Consider the following 21,111-nt stretch of genomic DNA (forward strand, 5'->3'; position numbering starts at 1 on the left):
TTTTCTCTAGGAACCATTACCAGCACACCACAGGCTCCTTGTCACTGCTGACTATACACACACACACACACACACAAATTGTCACTACACTCCTAGTGCATTTTGCTTAGGTGTCTCCAAGTGACTAGAAAACTTGTTGGGCAACAGCTCCAACCTGGAAACAGATAGGAAAGGAGGGACTGTCTGAGGCAGCTGCACAGAGGCTGAAGAACGAACAGGAGATGCCTCTGAAAATGAAAGGATTTAGGACCAAACCTTACACGGGTCAAGTGGTTCCGGCCAAGCTCCACTCTAGCTGTCTCTCTGCTTCCCCAACCTGGACCAGTTGCAAGCAGCTACAGCTCTTTTCATTCATCCCTGTCTTCCAAGTTAAACACATTTAATTTGCAGAAGCTTCTACTGGCAGCAGAAATTGCTATATTAAAGGAGGGGGGAGGCTTTTTCAGAGGAATGTTGTGAGGGCATGGGAAAAATGTAAAATACCAGAGTGAATAATGTTGTACCTGTGTATATGTTGTTAATACTGCTCCCTGTCAGCTTTACCATAACTAGTGGAAAGACAAGTCTGTCATAAAAAGTGTCTCAGGGGACATACGACCAGCATACCTGACACTTGATTTTGAGAGGCTTTTGTTAATTCACATACACCATTAGAGAACCACAAAACCTAGTCTTTCCTGCTGCTTTGGCATGACTTGGTCACTAAGTCATGTCCAACTCTTTGTGACCCTATGGACTGTAACTTGACAGGCTCCTCTGTCCATGGATTCTCTAGGCAAGAGTACTAGAGTGGGTTGCCATTTCCTCCTGCAGGGGATCTCCTGGACCCAGGGATCAAACCCAGGTCTCCTACTTGGTAAGCGAATTCTTTACAGCTGAGCCACCTGCTTTGGCCCTAATTACCACTGAAATTAGCAGCCAGCACCCATCATTGACACAATCTTGATATCATAATATACGTGTATTAAGTCTGAAAGGAATGCTTTCCTTTTTTGCTTTTTGAGTATGAAGAGCTTTATAGTCTAATTTTGGTATTGTAGATACTGCAAAAGGACTGAATGTGGAAATGGAGAGAAAAAGGATCACATTAAGAGTTCAAGGCAATGGGATGCTGAAGCCAGCACAAACTGTTTCACAACAGCCAAAGACACACAGCATCTCCCAAAACCACATTCAGAGACAAGTTGGAAGTCCACCTGGATGGGAATATTTATACTACAGAAATCGGCAAACATTACACATGAGGGATTTTCCCCCTAGAGATCTAGTTTACTAGCACATCAGAAGCTCAAAGGGACCTTAGTCCTCATCAAATGTAACCCCCTGGAGAATACTGTGTTGGCTACAAAGATTGTTCAGGTTTTTCCACGTTACATGAACTTTTTGGCCAACCCAATACTAAAGAGGATTAGGACACTGGGAAAAGGAGAGGGAAAAAGTAAAAAGGAGTAAATTTGTGAGGGTAAGGGATGTGGAAGAAACCCTGCCCTCTTACCATCCCCTTGGTCTTTGCTCTTGTTCCCTTTACCCAGTCCTGCATCAGACAGAGCGTGTGAGAGGGGCCGAGATAGCAGTTGCCATGAATACTCCCAAGTGGAGAGCCACTCAGAGCTCAGCCTGCTTGCTCTGCCTTTAGTGTCAGATCCCTGAGGGACTAAAACAGCAAAGGGGTCGCAGATTCCCCACCTGGTTACCAGGAAAGCAAAACTCCAGTACAGCTCAACACAATGGTCCCTAGTTACAGATTAACTATACAGAATTCCCCAGCTGCTCAAATTGATAGGCTGGACTCAAGTGGCAATTCCCCCAAAATAGAGGAATTAAAACACCACACTTAGCTTCCCTGGTGGCTCAGACAGTAAAGGATCTGCCCACAATGCAGGAGCCCCAAGTTCGATCCCTGGATCAAGGGAATAGCGACCCATTCTACTATTCTTAGGCTTCCCTGGTGGCTTAGATGGTAAAGTGTCTGCCTACAATGCAGGATACCCAGGTTCGATCCCTGGGCCGGGAAGAAATCCTGGAGAAGGAAATGGCAACCCACTCCAGTATTCTTTCCTGGAGGATTCCATGGACAGAGGAGCCTGGCGGGCTACAGTCTATGGGTCTCAAAGAGTTGGACACGATTGAGCGACTTCATTTTCTTTCTCCATACCCACCACCTTGGCCCCTTCTCATTTCCCCTGGGGCATTCAAATGCACATTCAGCAGGGGCACACAGCACTCCCCAAAGCTCCTTCATTGCCCCTATGCCTTTGTCTTTAGTTGTCAGCTTCTGAAACCGCTCAGGAAAGCAGCTGTCAATGCTGGGTCATCATCTAGCACTCACTGCATGCTCTGCACTCACCAATCAGGCCTGGCTCTGTACACTTACTGAAGTTTTCCTTTTCAGGCAGACTTTCCAAACACAAGTATTTGGAGTGTTTACCATGTGCCAGTGATATATGGATGCATTTATCTAAAATGATACCTGGATAGATAAGGCATGGACTTCGCCCTGTCAGAGTTTACAACTAAACAAAGAAGACATACATATGTTACTCTAGTATTACACAAAATGAAATTTACTGCTGACAGTGGCAGAGGTCCAGAGATGTAAGTCCCAGGCATCTGGAACGATGATGGCCAAGGAGAGTTAAAGTGAAAAAGATTAGCTGATGTTTAACTTCACATGTGCCAGACTGCATGATAAGCTCTTTACATAAATCACCTCACCTAATCCTCACAACAATCAAGATAGGTAGCATCATCCCCACTTTACAGTCTAAAAAAATTTTTAAGTTAAAATAATTAAGGTATAAAGAGATTAAATAATTCACCCCAAATCATACACTAGCTAAAAGTTGGAATAGGGGTCTGCTATAGACTGAATGTATCTCCCCCCAAATTCCCATGCTAAAATTCTAACTGCAAAGTATTACAAGGTGGGGCATTTGGGGAGGTGATTAGGTCACAAGGGAGGAATCCTCATGAGTGAGATTAGCACCCTTGTAAAAGCGACCTCAAAGAACTCCCTTGTCCCTTCTGCCATGAAACAACAGAAGTCACAGTCTGCAAGTCAGAAGCGGGCCTTCACCAGAACCCAACCTCCCCAGCCTCCAGAACTACAAGCAATATTTTTCTGTTGTTGATAAACAACTCAGTCTATAGTATTTTGTTATAGCAGCCTAAAGAAACTAAGACATGGTCTATCCCAGGTCTTTCCAATTCCACAACTTAAGGCAGGGTTCAAGGGAAGCTAAAATGAGGTGTCATATTGTTTTATAAAATGATCTCCACATTCTTATATAACTGTAAGTGCTATTAACAGAATTCATTCATTCTGTCAACACGTCCCAAGTACTGTTCTATTGGAGTGAAGAAAACAGAAAAAATTCCCTGCCTTTGTGAAAGTTTTAGTACAGTGAAAGATAGGTTCTTTTAGGAAGAAAATTGCATGTATAGGAACAAATACTTTAATAAGTGCTTGGAGCAATGGAGCAGATAAAGCAGTGGCTTTATCATCATAAAGCCCATTTAATAAAGATAGCCACCGACTCCCTGGTAGTCAGATATTAGCTTTATTAACTTGCTACAGCAAATGAGATTGCACACTAGAGAAACCATGATGTAACCTCACCAAACAAAGGAAGGGACAGCATTATTTTGGATCAGGCAAACAGAATGTGGGGGAGAAGTGTGTAGGTACAATGTAAATGAAGCCATGGTTTGATGGTCTCAAAATAGAGCATGGCTTCTGTATGAAAGGGGGAACCTTAGCCCTGAGCTGACAAGTGGACCCAGGGTTTTACCTCCTTGGTAACTACAGAATTAAGATAAACGTGGAATGGTGTTCCCAAAATCCCATGAAGTTCTGCAACTGGACTGGAAATCAAGGCAGTTTCCAGGTAAGAATGGGATGTTCCATTATTCCTGGTCCAATTTCAAACAGCAAAATACTGTGAGCCTAAGATTTTAGGACAACAAGGTTTTTTAGCACTAGATACTTTTGTTAATGAACAAGAAAAATGTTCTTAACAAGCTCACAAAGATGATCCCAACCTGAACAACCCAAGTGATAACCGGCAACAAGGACACAGAAGAGTGAAGTGGCTGCTCTGCCAGTATAGAGGAGAAATTTAGCGTTGTCAGGACAAAATAGGAGGGAGGGAAGTGAGGAGCTGAGATGGGAAAGTAACAGGGCAAGTGACATGGAACAAGTCTGTGGGGGTGAGTGATGGCGTGACTCTGCCCACATACGTGCTGAAGAAAGTCTACTGAGCTCATGGCTGGTTTGGCCGGGAGATGCAGAGCCTGATGGGGAGAGAGACAGAGCCCCTGTTTCATGTGTTGTGTGAAACAAAGTCATGTTTGACTCTTTGCGACCCCATGGACTGTAGCCCACCAGGCTCCACTGCCCATGGGGATTCTTCAGGCAAGAATACCAGAGTGGGTTGCCAAGCCCTCCTCCAGGGGATCTTCCCAACCCAGGGATTGAACTCAGATCTCCCACATTGCAGGTGGATTCTTTATCATCTGAGCCACCAGGGAAGCCCATACATACTGGGTATGTTTCATACCAAGTAAATATAGTATGTGACAGGGTCAGCAAGTATAACCAAGAAGTATATGAGGCTCCCCTGGAAGTCACCCAAAATCTTTAGGATGTGTTTGAATTTCCACAGACCATGAAGTAATTTCACATCTTAGATCACAGGGGCAGGCCAGGCAGACACAAGACATATAGGCCTCTAGGCACATCTAAGATACGTTACTTCAATCTACAAGGAATAAACTTAAAGAACACATTCCTTCAAGAATGGAGCCACCTAGATTCGAGCCCCACCTCTATTAGTCAACACCTGACAAATTCAGAAGTCAGTCAGGAGGATTCAAAAGGGCCAAGAAGCAAAGAGTTGAGACAAGCAAGATGTGAAGAATGTTAAGAAAGCCGAGTTGCTTCCTCAGGAAGCAGAAAGTTCCCAGGGTTCTTGTGGCCTCACTCTAAAGGTAAAGGAAGAATAGTTAGCTGCATGTGCTAATGGAAATCAGGTGTCTACAGTTGTGTTCTGCCAGAAGGAACTTAGTGAGTGCAATGAGACAAAGATCATCATAAACCTGACTTTTGAAAAGAAAATCTTAATATCTGGTTATCTTAAGAATATACAACCAAATCTTGACTGGCAGAGTCATCAAATGTCACCAAGTGAATCAAGAGTTGTGGTCCTGGGACTTCCCTGACAGACCAGTGGTTAAAACTTTGCCTTCTAATGCAGGAGGCACAGGTTTGATCCTTGGTTGGGGAGCTAAAGTCCCACATGCCTCGCAGTCACACCAAAACAAAACATGAAACAGAAGCAAAGTTGTAACAAATTCAGTAAAGACTTTAAAAATGATCCACATCAAAAAAAAAAAAATTTTTTTAAAGTTGTGATCCTGAGCAAGGAACTCAGCTGGCATCAGAGTTCAAGACTTAATGAGACAAATATTTCCTTCTGGGATATTTTGTCCCTCATAGTAACTTAAAAAGTTTAACTTTCCAACATAAAAGGACAGAAATGTTGTGTTAGGGAAAAAAATAATCACACACATCCTCTTGAAGAATCAAAAGATCTAACAAGATTTGGCCCACATTCTCATGTGGCAAGAGAAGACTGGTGTGGATGAGAAATATCTCTTCTGCTTCCCAGAAGTCCCCACCCCTCAAGAATGTTTCCTACACAACCAGTTTTGTTTATTCAATTACCTAGCAGACTCCTGGGCGCTTCCCTCATAACTCAGTAAAGAATCTGCCTGCCATGCCGGAGATCCCGGTTGGATTCCTGGGTCAGGAAGATCCACTGGAGAAGGGATAGGCTCCCCACTCCAGTACAGCAGACTCCTGGAGGAGTTTGTACTTCCTGAAGTACCAAAGTTCATAGTATTTTGCTTAAAAAAAAGTGAACACACCCCATCTGTTCACTCACATACTCCACACTTGTTTTGTTGTTGTTCAGTCATGTCCTACTCTTTGCAACCCCACACTTGTTTGGCGGGCTTTTTTTTCCCCCCCCCCAGAATATTGTGCCTGTAAAGCTGCTTTTTCTGGACTGTGTGAAGGGAATCACTTCCCCTCATGCCAGTTTCCTCACTTCGTTCACTGCATGGCCAGCTTGGGGTCTGTCTGGTTACCAGTGTTTGTGAAGAAGGACAGTATGACCTCTGGGGCAGGAGGACACTTGGAGTGAAGAAAGTCGTTAGCAAATCAATCCTAAAGTGATTTATTTCTAAGCAGTAGATAGCAAGGAGGCAGTGTATATTTATCATTTGGACAAGGCCTTAATAAAGATAAATTCAGAGTTTGAGTTCCTCTAAGGAAGTGGCTTTAACTTCCGACATATGCCAAAAATGCATGTCACAGCTAATTAGGTGGTATTCGCGTACACCTTGCAAGTGGGTATTGTTAGGCAGCAGAGGAATAATGTGTTTGTCTGCGCTGAGATGTGCCATTGATGGTCTGAAAATTCAAGGGGCTTTGAGACCAATGTCAAGAGTTAAATCCAAGGAGAGCCCCCAAACTAATAATGAATGTGTGCTTGTTAGAAGTGTCTGTCAAGACTTTCTTTAGCTACAGCATGGAGGGCAAGTGAAGAGAATGACAGTTACATTCATGTGATGAATAAAAACATGATTTCTGAGCTTTATTTTTAGTGTCTCCCATCTGCATGTGGAGGATCCTTGCATTTACCAAAAACAAAGGGGGTTAAAGAATAGACTCTACTCTCCAAATAATCTCAGAAACACTGGTACTTCAGGGTCTCAGCTTTGACAGCTAGGACCTGAACTAGGAGAAGGCCAGACAGGCTCCTAAGCACAAGATTTCAGGAAATTCTCACTCTCAGGGTCTGGCAAGAACAGGGTTATACTTGTCAAGTGAGCACCTCCTTAAATTTTCCTCCCTAGGGACCTGACATGCCTCACCATAGTCCCAACCCTGTTAGGAACATTTTTATTCTCATGATGCTATAAGGTCTCACCAAGGATGGGGAAAGGCTAAAACATGTAAAATACTTACAAAATCCTGTACAATAACGTGTAATAACCTATCAAGACACGACATGCAGATAATATTGTAAACCCTTATATCATCACAGTAAGGAAAGGGGTCAGGAAAAACGAGTAGCATGTCTGAATATTCCTTTTTCAATTCCAAAGAAGCCTACTAATGGAATTAAGGGCTAAAAAGGTACTGCCAAGGACCAGGTAAGCCTTGCTGGTGACAAGTGAGGACCCCACAATGAAGTTCTGTGCTTTGTGATTGCTGCCTCAGTCAATTGTGGGGTGGAGTTAAGAGAGACTAAAACTCATTTTTTCAATTAGGCTAAGAATCTCTAAGATCTTGACAACGTGAATCATTTGCCTGGGAAATCTTTTTGCATAGAGCCCCGAAGGGAAACTTCAGTCCTGTCTCATGTACAGCAATTTCCAGGTAGAGGTTTCATCCTGCCTGCAAGAGAAGCAAGACAGGAGACCTCAGGTCTTATTTTGCTCCATGTGGTTCGAGTGAGATTACCAAATGGCATTGGTCTTAAAACCCCAGTCTACCTCATGCCCTCTCTCTTCTTCTACTCCAACCCTCAAGGCCCAGAACATGAATATATATGTCAGGATTGAGAAAAGAACAAGCTACTGTGGTGCCAAGCTGAGAAGGGTCATTCTCATCCAGTCTTAACTGGAGCCCAGCTTGAGACCTTCCAAATGAAAGATCATTGAGTGCTTCCAGGTGGAAAACTGCCAGTTCAACAAAATTTATCACACTGGCTTGTGAGGCCCTGTGGGCATGGGCATGTGTACACACGAGTGCATGCACACACACACACGAGAACAAATGAACGAAAACCACCCACTCTTGTTACAGAGAAAGACTCTGGAAATGAATTCTAAACACAGGTATTAGCATTTCCACAGCACACGGAAGGGGAAAGTCCTTGATAAAATGTGGTCTCCATTTGCTAAATTCCACTTAGCTCAGCTCTCTGGCAGCTTCTCCCTGGGTTTGGCTGGGCTACATGGGCGTGAGGGCTTCCAATAAAGCATTTCCAAACAAGTGATTGCACTAAGCATAGTCCAGAACTTGGCACAAACTTTTTGAAAGTTTATGCTCAACATTCTGAATTACTTGACACTGCTCATCAATTATTCAAATATTTATTAAGTACCTCTGAATGTACAAGATTATTCTTGGTGCTGGAGGGAGGCATAGTGAGAAAGATACCAATGAGATCCCAAGTCTACTATGAGAGTTAACTGTCTAGTAAGGAGGTTAAGATATGCACAGGAATAGCTAGTATGAAGCAGGAAAAGTTACACCGCACAGATGGGGAACAGAAAATAGGTTTGAACCTCCATACTCAAAGCATGTTCTGCTTACCAGTGTCTGGGTATCACTGAGAAGCTTGTTAGCAGTGCAGACTCAGGCCCTGCTCTGATTCAGACTCATTTTTTCCCTTCCGTTTGCAATCTTAAACCTTTTTATCATAATCTACAATGTTGTTAGTTTCAAACACACAGCTAAGTGATTCAGTTATACATACATTCTTTCAGATTCTTTTCCTTATAGGTTATTACAAGATACTGAACACAATTCCCTGTATTATACAGTGGGTCCTTATTTATCTATTATATATAGTAGTGTATATGCTAATACCAAGACTATAGTTTAACAAGAACCATGGGAGATTCTGATACACTTGACAGTCAGAAGCCCCAGGTGGCTGCTGCTGCTGCTAAGTCACTTCAGTTGTGTCCGACTCTGTGTGATCCCACAGACGGCAGCCACCAGGCTCCCCTGTCCCTGGGATTCTCCAGGCAAGAACACTGGAGTGGGCTGCCATTTCCTTCTCCAATGCATGAAAGTGAAAAGTGAAAGGGAAGTCGCTCAGTCGTGTCCAACTCTTAGCAACCCCATGGACTGCAGCCTACCAGGTTCCTCCATCCATGGGATTTTCCAGGCAAAGTACTGGAGTGGGGTGCCATTGCCTTCTCCGAGCCCCACGCTAAAGTAGTTCAAAAGATAAATGGTTTTCAGCTGAGAGGCTCAAGAAAAATCTGAAGGAGACAGCATGTGAGTCAGATTTCAACAATGTGACAAGCTTCTAGCTGGCCGCCAAAATTTGCCCTCCACTTCCTCCACATGTGTGGCTAGACTACATTGCCTAGCCTCTCTCGGAGTGTGTGGCTAATTTCTGATGGAATCTGAGAAGTGGCATGTACCACTTCCAGGCCTCCAACTTAAAAGAGTCGACATGCCTTATTCACTTTCCTCTTCCTCCAGCTAGGTCCTGGATGTGTGTGAGGGGGGAGGTGGGGCAGTGCCGGGGTCCAGCCCCGGCTGATCCAGGGTATTCGAAGGGGAGACGGCTTAGGCGACTATTTAAATATTCATCAAAGATATAAAGAGTAATAGAATGAGGATAGCTCAGTAGGAAAATTCAGTGGAGAAAAGAGGCTGAGTAGCTTGGTTTACGCAGGAGACCATTAAAACTTCAAGACAAGAAGTTTGCACCACTTACGTAGGCCGCAGGCATCCTTCCGTTCTCCCGAAAGAGAGGAGACACTGAGGCCTCCCCGGTCGGATCTTAGAAGCCCAGGCATAATTAGTAAGCATGGCGGGTTCCGCGCTCCAGATGGAGACTCAGCCAGAGTGAGAGAGAGAGAGACATGGGGAGACCAGTATTTCGAGGAACTGATCCCAACTCTTTATTTTCCAGAGTCTGTTTTTATACACTGAGATGTTATACAAAAGTCACGTGGGGACAGCAGTCCTGACTTTTATTAAAGTCAGGTGCTTCACACAAATGTATACAGAGGTCTTAGGGGTGTTACATCATCTTCTGGCCAGGGGGGCCTGCTGAGAATTTACGACCCTCTCCTTGTGACAGTGGTCAGTCAACCAGAACACTTTTCTCTCCAAGGGTGATTATTCTTAAAACAGACATCACTCAAATAAAGTTACATTCCTATAGGGTGAGGGTGTAGTGGGTTTTAGTTAAGGAAAGAATTTACTTAGCCTAAGGTCTAATGTGATTTATATCAAAGGTTAATACTTATTTCTCCTATATATTCATTAATGTGTGTAAGGGCAGGGGATGTGGAGTCTTAGCAACAAACATTGGCTCAACAAATGAAAAACCCTTCACCAATACAGTTTCTAATCAGCCCATTATACTAATAGTTTTCTAACTTTTCTAAGGAACCTGTTTTTAGAAGGTTTAAAGCATCTCGTGCCTCTCACGGTGGGGAGGCTGTGAGCAATCACATGTGGCCTGACAAGCCTGTCAGGTAGGCTAGAGAACCTTCAGAGGAGTTTGTAGGTTAAAACACTCTTGTCACGCCCAGGAGTTTTTATTAACTGGAGCTCTAGGTTAACTCCTTCTCCAAAAGAGGTGGTGGGGGACAGCCCCCCATAAAGTCAGAGGTGTAGATGAGCACAAAGTAGTAAAGTAGGCAGGCTCTGGTTATGGGGGTAGATGCTCGAGGATTTCCAAGGGGACTCCTGAGGCTCGATCCCGCCTTTGCGTATGTCGAGCCTCCTTCCTCATGACCTTTGCCACAGGCGGAGTACCTCACTCTGGCCCCCAACAGGGCAGCCTCGACCATTCAAATGAGAATCACATCTTAGGGAATGCTAGAGCAGTAGCTTGTTGAATTGACAACTTGTAAAGAAGCCTAAATTCTGGAATGAAGATGCAAAGCACAGCCACTATCGTTCTGAAACACAGCAGAACTTTCACGTGAGAAACAAGTGACCTTCTGAATTTTTAAAGCCTTTTTACTCTATGCTCACTTTTTTCAAAATGGGGGAGGGGATGAGGCCCTCTGTTTATCCTAACAAATGCAGATGTATAAAATGCAGATGGAGAAAGGTGGTGAAGAGAGTATTATTGGAGATTGAAGGATCAGCCGAAGTAGACACAGGGGTACGTATGAATATGCATGGACAATTCCTATTGTCAAGGAATCACAATAGTTAGGCTGGCTGGAGCATACGGTATGTGACGTCATAATAGCAAATAGAGTTGGAAAGGTAAATTTTAAATTCAGATTATGGGATCTGGCATTCCAGGCCAGTGGTAACAGGGAGCCATTGCAGACCTAACAAAGGAAAGCATAATGTTTGGGTGAGATTATTCTGGCAATAGTGTGTGTGATAACTTGACATGGGGAGATGAGAGGAAGACCAGTTAAGCTTTTGCAATAGTCCAGCTGAAGAATGGCAGTAAGAACCTCAATGAGGTTAGTCAGTTCAGTTCAGTCGCTCAGTCGTGTCTGAGTCTTTGCGACCCCATGAATCACAGCACGCCAGGCCTCCCTGTCCATCACCAACTCCCAGAGTTCACTCAGACTCACATCCATCGAGTCAGTGATGCCATCCAGCCATCTCATCCTCTGTCGTCCCCTTCTCCTCCTGCCTCCAATCCCTCCCAGCATCAGAGTCTTTTCCAATGAGTCAACTCTTCACATGAGGTGGCCCAAGTACTGGAGTTTCAGCTTTAGCATCATTCCTTCCAAGGAAATCCAGGGCTGATCTCCTTCAGAATGGACTGGTTGGATCTCCTTGCAGTCCAAGGGACTCTCAAGAGTCTTCTCCAACACCACAGTTCAAAAGCAACAATTCTTTGGCGCTCAGCCTTCTTCACAGTCCAACTCTCACATCCATACATGACCACAGGAAAAACCAAAGCCTTGACTAGACGGACCTTTGTTGGCAAAGTTATGTCTCTGCTTTTGAATATGCTATCTAGGTGGGTCATAACTTTTCTTCCAAGGAGCAAGCGTCTTTTAATTTCATGGCTGCAGTCACCATCTGCAGTGATTTTAGAGCCCCAAAAAATAAAGTCTGACACTGTTTCCATTGTTTCTCCATCTATTTCCCATGAAGTGATGGGACCGGATGCCATGATCTTCATTTTCTGAATGTTGAGCTTTAAGCCAAATTTTTCACTCTCCACTTTCACTTTCAAGAGGCTTTTTAGTTCCTCTTCACTTTCTGCCATAAGCGTGGTGTCATCTGCATATCGGAGGTTATTGATATTTCTCAATGAGGTTACTGCTGCTAAGTCACTTCAGTCGTGTCCGACTCTGTGCGAACCCATAGACGGCAGCCCACCAGGCTCCCCCATCCCCGGGACTCTCCAGGCAAGAACACTTGAGTGGGTTGCCATTTCCTTCTCCAATGCATGAAAGTGAAAAGTGAAAGTGAAGTTACTGAGTCTTGTCCGACTCTTATCAACCCCATGGACTTTGGCCCACCAGGCTCCTCCGTCCATGGGATTTTCCAGGCAAGAGTGCTGGAATGGGGTGCCATTGCCTTCTCCGCAATGAGGTTAACTGCAGTACAAATATAGTGTTGAAAGCAGCTATTCTCAATTTAGGTATTCCTCCCAAAAATATCTGATAAGCTTTGAGCTCTTAGAGGCTGAACTAATGATAGAGTATCTAGTGTAGGGTAAAATTAGCTGTTCCAAATTACATAGAAAAATAGTAAATCACCATAGATCTTTGAACATGCACTTGAGGTGGGAAAAAGGAAAAAATTTCAGATGGGGAAAATTTTCAAAACTAGGAAAAGCTATTATATGAAACTGTATCCAAATATATTTATTATCTGCATTTCTAGAAGTTAAACTAAAACTGGATTTCTGTAAATGAATTATTGTCTTCCCAATGAGCTTATTTCTGAGTTGTGTCCTCTTTGACTAATTGTCCACAGAAAACACCTAACATGTGACCTTTAGTTTCTTCACCCCAGATTATTATACAGCTAAAGGCAACCCACTCCAGTGTTCTTGCCTGGAAAATCCCATGGACGGAGGAGCCTGGTGGGCTGCAGTCCATGGGGTCACTAAGAGTCAGACACAACTGAGCGACTTCCCTTTCACTTTTCACTTTCATGCATTGGAGAAGGAAATGGCACCCCACTCCAGTGTTCTTGCCTGGAGAATCCCAGGGACGGGGGAGCCTGGTGGGCTGCCGTCTATGGGGTCGCACAGAGTCGGACACAACTGAAGCAACTTAGCTGCAGCAGCAGCAAAGGCATTGGAAACATTTCAATAAACTCTTCACTAAAGCCAAGTAGATTGTAGTTTAAATTTAAAAGTGCTCTTGTAATTTGGCTTTTCAAAAAATTTAGAGGTCATATATGAGTTATGCCTTAAAGCATGGCCCAGCCATACTAAACAATAAATGAGTTTAATGATAAATATACTCCAAGTTGGTGACTGGTTAGAATCCCAGGATTAAAACAGGATATAACTGAAGCACTCCTGAGGGTGTGAGCACACAAATATTGAACTTGAAAATTACAGGCTTCAACAGTGTAGCGAGTGTACTAAAGAAGTTGATTGAAATCAATTACGCTCCTGAAAATTGGGAGGTATTCAGAGAACAATTAGGAGGAGTCCAATCCATACTCATTAATACAGAGTGAGTCCCCAAATGACAAAGATATCTGCTGTGATTAACAAAGAAGTTAAAAAAAGAGATAGCTTCATAATAAACAGGCGTGGGAAAGGCTTACAGAACACAACAAACAGTAACATTCTTAAATTCTATTAGAAAGAAGCTGCAATCTAGTTCATGATGAAATATACTTATTAGTAATAGGAGCCAAAGTGAGGGGGCTCTGATTCAGGTGTGTTACCCAACCCAGAGAAAGTGACGAAGCCTCGTTTGCCCTTGCCCATGGCTTATTTGATAACTTGATGATAATCCATATGGTAGGTCAGGCTTCAAACATAGGCAGAGGAGGGAGGCTTTGACATTAAGGAATACAGAGCTCTGGGTTCCAAAACAAAGGCCTTTCACTGTTGCTGAGGATCCCTGAGGGGCTCATCAACCCCCACATAAAATGATGATAATGTCTGTCCTGCCTGCCTCACAACAAAGGTATTTAATAATCAAACGTGACTGTATGGAAGTAGATCATTGCTGCACACTGCAAGGAATTGGTTACTGTTTCACTACTTTGTTCATAATAGCAGCTGACTATGTGCTAGCTCCTGTGCTAAGCACTGAGCATTCATTAATAACTTACTCTTCATAACTACCCTATGGCAATGGGTTCCATTATCCCATTTTACAGGTAAGGCAACAGAGCCTCAGAGAGTTTAACATACAAAATGACACAGCTAGTAAATGGTAACACCATCATGTGAGGCCAAGCTGTTTGATTACAGAGCTTATTCTGTAGTCCAGGGGTCCCCAGCCTCTGGGCATGGACTGGTACCTCCTGTCAGATAAGAGGTGGCATTAGATTAGAAGTACACAATAAATGTAATGTGTTTAAATCATCCCCAAACCATCCCCCTTCCCCTGGTCCATGAAAAAAATTGTCTTCCATGAAACCCGTCCCCAGTGCCAGGAAGGTTGGGAACCACTGCAAACCACTGGATTGCAATACCTCTTGACATTAATACATGATATTTGCATATTATTTTGCCTCTTCCAGGCTGTTATTCCTTTGATGAGCTCCTTCTGCAATTCATACATTATCATCTATTTTCAAACACCTTCTCATTTAATCAATACCACAATCCTATGAAGTAGGGAAATCTTTCCCTGTATCATGGAAGGGAAACCAGACTCAAGGGAAAGTGACTTGACCAAGGTCACACCACTGGTAAGTGTTCTTGACAATACACTGAAGCTGCCCTACCAGTTTGGTTTCCTGGGTACATGGCGATCAGGAAACGTTTCCTCAGTCATCCAATGTGACTATTCTATTCCCTGGAAATATCTTTAATTTTTTTAATCTAAATTGCATAAAATTTAGAAATAGCAAGACTCATGAGGTGTCAGAGCACAAGACAAGCACAGCTAAAAATTAGGGTCTGGGCCAAGCTCTATGGAGGCGCCATGATGGGGACTCCAACCATCGAAATACATTCATCAATGACAATCCTAGAAGCAGGATGAGGATCTAAGCCACTTTTGATAGACTGCATCTCTAAGCCCTTTAAGGGTAAATCCACAGATAAGGATGATTCATGAGCATGTTCAGTGCGGCTTACAAAAAGGATTCATTTGTGGAGATTTTAACTGCAAAGAGTAACTTGTTTGAATGCAAAATTCAACATCAGTCAGTGTCTGAAGGTCAGTATTAGGTGACCTGTCCTCTGCAGATTTCAAGTCAACCGTGAATCTCAGCCATCAATATATTCCCCCCTTCCTGCCCCCAAAGGCAAATGAAGTACACCTGAAAGGCAGAGGACACTTGCTTGGGGCATTCCTCTTCTTTTCACAGCTCTCCAGCTGCCCAGGGCCCTCCTGCTGCCTTCCATTGCCGAGTACCATCTGCTGTTGAGCTCCCTGTAGAATCTCCCGTCTCTCACCTACACTTTCCTGTCTAAGTGACCCCTTTCCTTAGGGTAACACATGGGATTGCAAGTGCCTCTGAGAAATTAATTACAACTAATTTATTAATGGCTGAAAAGGAGTTTTGTTATTCAGCCCCGCATCTACCCGACCCTAGAAAACAGGAGACAGCATGGTTCAATAAAGGAAAAGAAAGTGTTAGTCACTCAGTCATGTCTGAATCTTTGCGACCCCATGGACTGTAGGCCGTCAGGCTCCTCTGTCCATGGGATTCTCCAGGCAAGAATACTGGAGTGGATAGCCATTTCCTTCTCCAGTCAGTAGAGGAAAAGTGGCCTCAAAATCCACCAGACCGAAAGCCAGGACAATAGGGTCATAGTTCAAGGTCTCTGTGCCTGAGCTGTGTGGTTTATTTTCTTCGGCATCAGTTTAATTGTGACTAGAACCTGTTACCCATTCACGGAGAACCAACATGCCCTGCATGCTTCTGGGATCTATCCAAGCCCTGCCCAAAGTGAAGAGGACTTAAGTCATATTTTTGCATGCTTTTCTACAGAATAGGACTGGTTTTACCTATGCTTATACACATTGGAAGGACTGATGCTGAAGCTGAAACTCCAGTACTTCGGCCACCTAATGTGAAGAGCTGACTCATTTGAAAAGACTCTGATGCTGGGAAAGAGTGAAAGCGGGAGGAGAAGGGGACGACAGAGGATGAGACGGTTGGATGGCATCACTAATTCAATACACATGGGTTTGGGTAGACTCTGGGAGTTGGCGATGGACAAGGAGGCCTGGCATGCTGCAGTCCACGGGGTTGCAAAGAGTCAAACATGACTGAGCAACTGAACTGAACTGAATATACCTGTCACTGCTCTCCAGGAAAAGCTCTCTCTCCTTCAATCAAGTCTGACTCCATAGTCAAAGATGATAGAAAGAGACTGTCCAAAGCATTCTTAAGAATATTTTATTTTTTGGTCCAATCTTAGAGTTGAAAACACCAAGGTTTAGGACTTGGTTCTCTAGAACAGCAGGAAATCATGGAAGCCTTCTGAGCAGAGAAGTGACATAAATAGGGTGGCATTTGGAATACTAAATACTTAAATGATCACTCTATGGGATAACACCCATGCCAAGAGCCTTACCACATCCCCAAATCCATAAAATAACCCTATGAGCCAGGTATTTTTGCCCACATTCAGGAGGAAATTGAGACACAGATTGGTTACAAACATGTTATAGAACTTGTTGAAAGCCACACAACTATTAAACAATGAATCCAGGGTATAATCCAGGTCAGTCTGATCTCTTTATCACTATACTAAGCAAGAAGTCCACTTGCCTGTTGAGATTAGACTCAGGGAGCATCAGGAAGGAAACAAAACGCCTCCATCCCATCTCACCCCTATCTCCAGCCACTTCCAAGTGCCAAAAATTTCATATAGAGATTTACCCCACCAACTGAGTCCCCTTCTATGTAGTGGCTCTTGGGGATGCCATCAGTCATTCATCCTTTATGAAGAAGCAGTTCTCCATGCTCTCATAGGACAGGATTTTATAGATAGGACAGAAGAAAGGTTGTGGGCTCTGGGAATCTAGGAGGGAAGGAAAAAAGAAGGAACAAACCATCACGGGGATAAGGAGGAGGAAATAGGCCAGGAAGGGAGTGAAGATGAGGAACTACCAAAGACCAACTTTCCTGACTTCGTAATTTTGCCAGGGGTTGGTTTATATATCACAGAAAGTGAGCTGAGCAATGTTCCTTCTGAACTGGAATTAAAAGAGAAAGAAGGTTTCTCAATATTTCAACCTGTCAAACTAGTTCAAGGATTCCATTTTACTACTAACGGAAACTGATCCAACCAGCCAAGAAGATGGATTTCTCAAAACTAGTGCCTTGGCTAACTGCATCTTTACATGTGTTGTCATTTCTTCCTCATACCTCGCTCCTGACTCATATATATATATATACACACACACACACATACCACCTTCAACTTCTGAGCAGATTAGGGCCAAGTGTGGCTGCCCTCCTGACTTTGTGCATTTCTTCAGAAAAGCAGTGAGCGCTTCTGGTCCTAAGTAGAAGTGGCAGCCATGAAGATGAGAGAATCCGAGAGCTGCCTCATCTGTTTAGTGCAGCCAGGCTCAAATAACCTGTGAGATGGATCTTAAGAGACCTCAGCTGAGCACAGACCCTCACAATGTAAGGAAATGACAAGAAGAGAGTCAGCAGCATCCAAAGAAAAGACTCCGAGCTCATTCATCAAAGAGGTGAGACCTCGGAGCAGAAAAGACTCTATAGCTGCTATGACTCGCTTCAGGGGCCGGACCTTATGCACACTCTGGACTCCAGCAGATTTGTGTAAAATCTCCCTCTTACTATTGTAAATTTAAAAATCTTTTCACCTCTATTTATCAAGCAGGCACTGGGAGAGGCATGAGATCAGAAATGAAGTAAACACAATCCCCAGTCACTCCACCTTAGCTGCCATTCGCTACTCCATACATCTGTTACTGGACTCACCATTTCCTTGCAAACCAGAAGGGAAGATCCTTGAGGACTGGGAATATCCTTGTTTCTCGAGTGCCTATTACAATGCCTGGTCCATCGCAGAAGCTTGATATGTGATCTGGAAGAACAAACCCAACTCCATAAGTGATCAGGTTCTTTTACTTTAGCCTTTGTATTCAATTGCTTTTGCTTAGTTGTATTAGGTCAAGCAGGCATGAAACTGAGCAGGGCCCTGTAGGGCCCTTCTGGGTACAAAAGCCTTTCTGGGTCCCCCGTTTTTCATTTGTAGGTAATAGTTTCATTCAGCCTCCCAGACCTTCCCTGAGTTCCAAAGGGCAGATTCAAACAGCTGCTCATCACGGAAGGGTGGGGATGCAGAAACAAAGGAGGAGCAGTCAAGAAACAAAACTGCAGCCATAGGACAAGTTCCCCATTTCTCTGGAAAGGATATACAAAACAGTATCTTTGAGTTTTTCTGCAGGAACTAAAGGCATCCACTCAGGTGGACACAGTAACTCCAGGCTGTGCACCAGATTCGTGGACTTCCATTCTGTTACCTCATCACCTATTAGTCAGAAGAAAGCCACACACCTTGCGGCCCTCACCCCAAATTTTGCCTATAAAAACTTGTCCCCTGCCCCAAACCACCCAAGAGTTTTGGAGGTTTTGCATACAAACCATCAACTCTCCTGGTTTGGCCCTGCAATAAACCTTTCTCTGCTCCAAATTCTGGCATTTCAATTCGGCCTCACTGTGCAGCGGACACTCAAAACTGGCTTTTACTAACAGGCAGGCAAGTTAAGCACTAAAGGGATGTGGCCTTTAGCTTAAAAGATATACCATTTCGGTGAACCTGACCTCCTACTCTGGAGCATAAAATACATTTGTTTAGTTCAAGGCAACATCTCAAGCAGGCCCAAGTTCCAGCAGGTGCTAGACGAACAATGTAACAAATCCCCTTGGGGCCTGGCCAGCATCAAAACATTTGTAAGACCTATTGTCTTTTGACCTTGCCTCCAGCCCGCACCCTCCCTACTCTTGGTAGCACAAAAGAAACTAATGTCAAAACCCGGGCAGGATGATTCTTTAGCCCACCACCTTCTCCTTTGCTGGCTTTCCCAAAGTTGCTATTCCTGCCCCAACATCCTGTCTCTTGATTTATCAGCCTGTCATGGGGTGAGTAGTACGAGCCTGGACAAAGTAACAAATATAAGTGGTAAACAAACAGGGATTATAAATTAAATGAATCTGACTTTTATACTAACCCCGACTCTCAAGTCACATGGATCTTCAAAGACCCATAGCTGCAAAGGCTTTCATTTTGACTCCTCTCTGTCAACAGTCTATTATTATATGTTAACAAAGCATAAACACACTCAGGAAGCACCTTCAATTTTTAGGAATGCTTTTGTACCCTAAAAAATAAATAAATGTAGTTGACCTTTTAATAAGTTTGACAAACCTGGTCTTCCTAAAACCGGGAAGCCTGCAGCAGCAGCTTCTTCCAGCCCCTCTTTCACAAAGCAACTTCCCAGATTTAAAACCTCCCCCCACCCCAGGAGGAAAACACGTTCCCTCCCAGTAATCCTGGCGTGAGCCCACAGCTGCTCTGCCTATTGTTAGGCACCAAAGCAAAGCAATCAGACTTTCTTTGTATCAGCTGAAAAAAAAAAAAAAAAATCTCACACATCCATGCCTAAATGCCTCACACCTGTGCTCACAAAGGTGTCAGCAGCTCTGAGCATCCTGTAACTAAATCTGGAAAATTGTCTACTTCAAGCAAAGTGACACTCAGTAAGCTTCAAACCTCTCTGCCAGCTACATATGATTTGGAATACACATGTGTTCCTTTTTCCTGGTAACCTTTCAAGCCTAAGCTCTACCCAGTATAAGACTTCCAGATCATGGCTACAGGCAGAGAGCTCAGATCTGGAATTTCAGTGGTGAGTCTGCAAATTGGCCCATGTTGCTGCTGCTACTAAGTTGCTTCAGTCGTGTCCAACTCTGTGCGACCCCATAGATGGCAGCCCACCAGGCTCCCCCATCCCTGGGATTCTCCAGGCAAGAACACTGGAGTGGGTTGCCATTTCCTTCTCCAATGCATGAAAGTGAAAATTGAAAGTGAAGTCGCTCAGTCACGTCCGACTCTTAGAGACCCCATGGACTGCAGCCCACCAGGCTCCTCCTTCCATGGGATTCTCCAGGCAAGAGTACTGGAATGGGTTTCCATTCCCTTCAACGACTGGCCCATGGGACCTCCGTAAGTGCAGAGTCTTCAAGAAACAATCTCACTCCATAAACCGACTCTGTTTCGGAAAAAATAATAGCAACAATTTATTGTGTGCTTGGGCTTTCCAGGTGGTGCTAGTGGTAAAGAATCCACCCGTCAATGCAGGAGACGCAAGAGAAGCGGGTTCAGTCCCTGGATTGGCAAGATCCCCAGGAGGAGAAAATGGCAACCCACTCCAGTATTCTTGCCTGGAAAATTTCATGGACAGAGGAGCAGGCTACAGTCCACAGGATCACAGAGTCAGACACAACTGAGCACACACACAGAGGGTGTGTTGTAACTTCTAATGTTATGACATGCCAGACACTGTTTTAACCATTATTTCAGTTTTAACAGGTAAGGGAACTGAGCCATAGATCTGCTAAGTAACCTGCCATAGATTGCATAGCCAACAGATGTAAACCCAATTAACTCCACATTTTTTTTCCACGTGTTTTTATAAATTAATTTATTAACTCACTACTCTTAACAGGATGAAAATACTTATGTTAAGCCAATTATAATTTGCTGAGTTTAAATCAACATAGCCTTTAAATTGGTAGCATTTTTTATTTATTTACCTTTGCCAGACTCCAAATTCTGTGTGAGCAATCATCAGTGTTGTGGAATCCAAAGTCGAAAAGCACACCTCGGAGGACACGTAAGACAATCGAGTACAGTTTACTACACCAGCAGGTCCAAGGGGAATCAGGCCCCAACAAGGACCCTGATGTTTCTCAGAGGCCCAGTTTTATACCCCCCACTACTTGACTGGTTACATGTTAGCAACCTCTTTGTTGCATATGATTGAGTTTTACAACAAGCAGGTGCTAGGAGAACAAACAATTAAGGTTAAAGGTGGAGGGAACAATGCTTAACAAGCTGGGGGATGTCTCCATGGTTAACCTAACAGGGGCAGCCTGACCTCAACTACAATCTGTTTGCCATCCTTAGGGAGGGAAGTCTCCACAAGACCTGGTTTTCACTAGCAACA

General features: G+C 43.9%; 1 long non-coding RNA gene across 4 annotated transcripts in view; it reads right to left on the reverse strand.

Moving 5' to 3' along the window:
• Positions 1 to 17,999, reverse strand: part of LOC133241969 (uncharacterized) — a 257,961-nt gene extending 239,962 nt beyond the window's left edge. For 2 of the 4 annotated variants that reach the window (XR_009734732.1, XR_009734734.1), the window contains exon 1: positions 17,861 to 17,987. This is a non-coding gene — a long non-coding RNA (uncharacterized LOC133241969). Of the gene's footprint in view, positions 1 to 17,860 lie in introns of all 4 variants that reach the window. The other 2 variants (XR_009734733.1, XR_009734731.1) reach the window with 2 other exon arrangements.
• Between the last annotated feature and the right edge of the window lie 3,112 nt (positions 18,000 to 21,111).

This window comes from Bos javanicus, chromosome X, assembly GCF_032452875.1.
Source record: "Bos javanicus breed banteng chromosome X, ARS-OSU_banteng_1.0, whole genome shotgun sequence".
Taxonomy (NCBI): domain Eukaryota; kingdom Metazoa; phylum Chordata; class Mammalia; order Artiodactyla; family Bovidae; genus Bos; species Bos javanicus.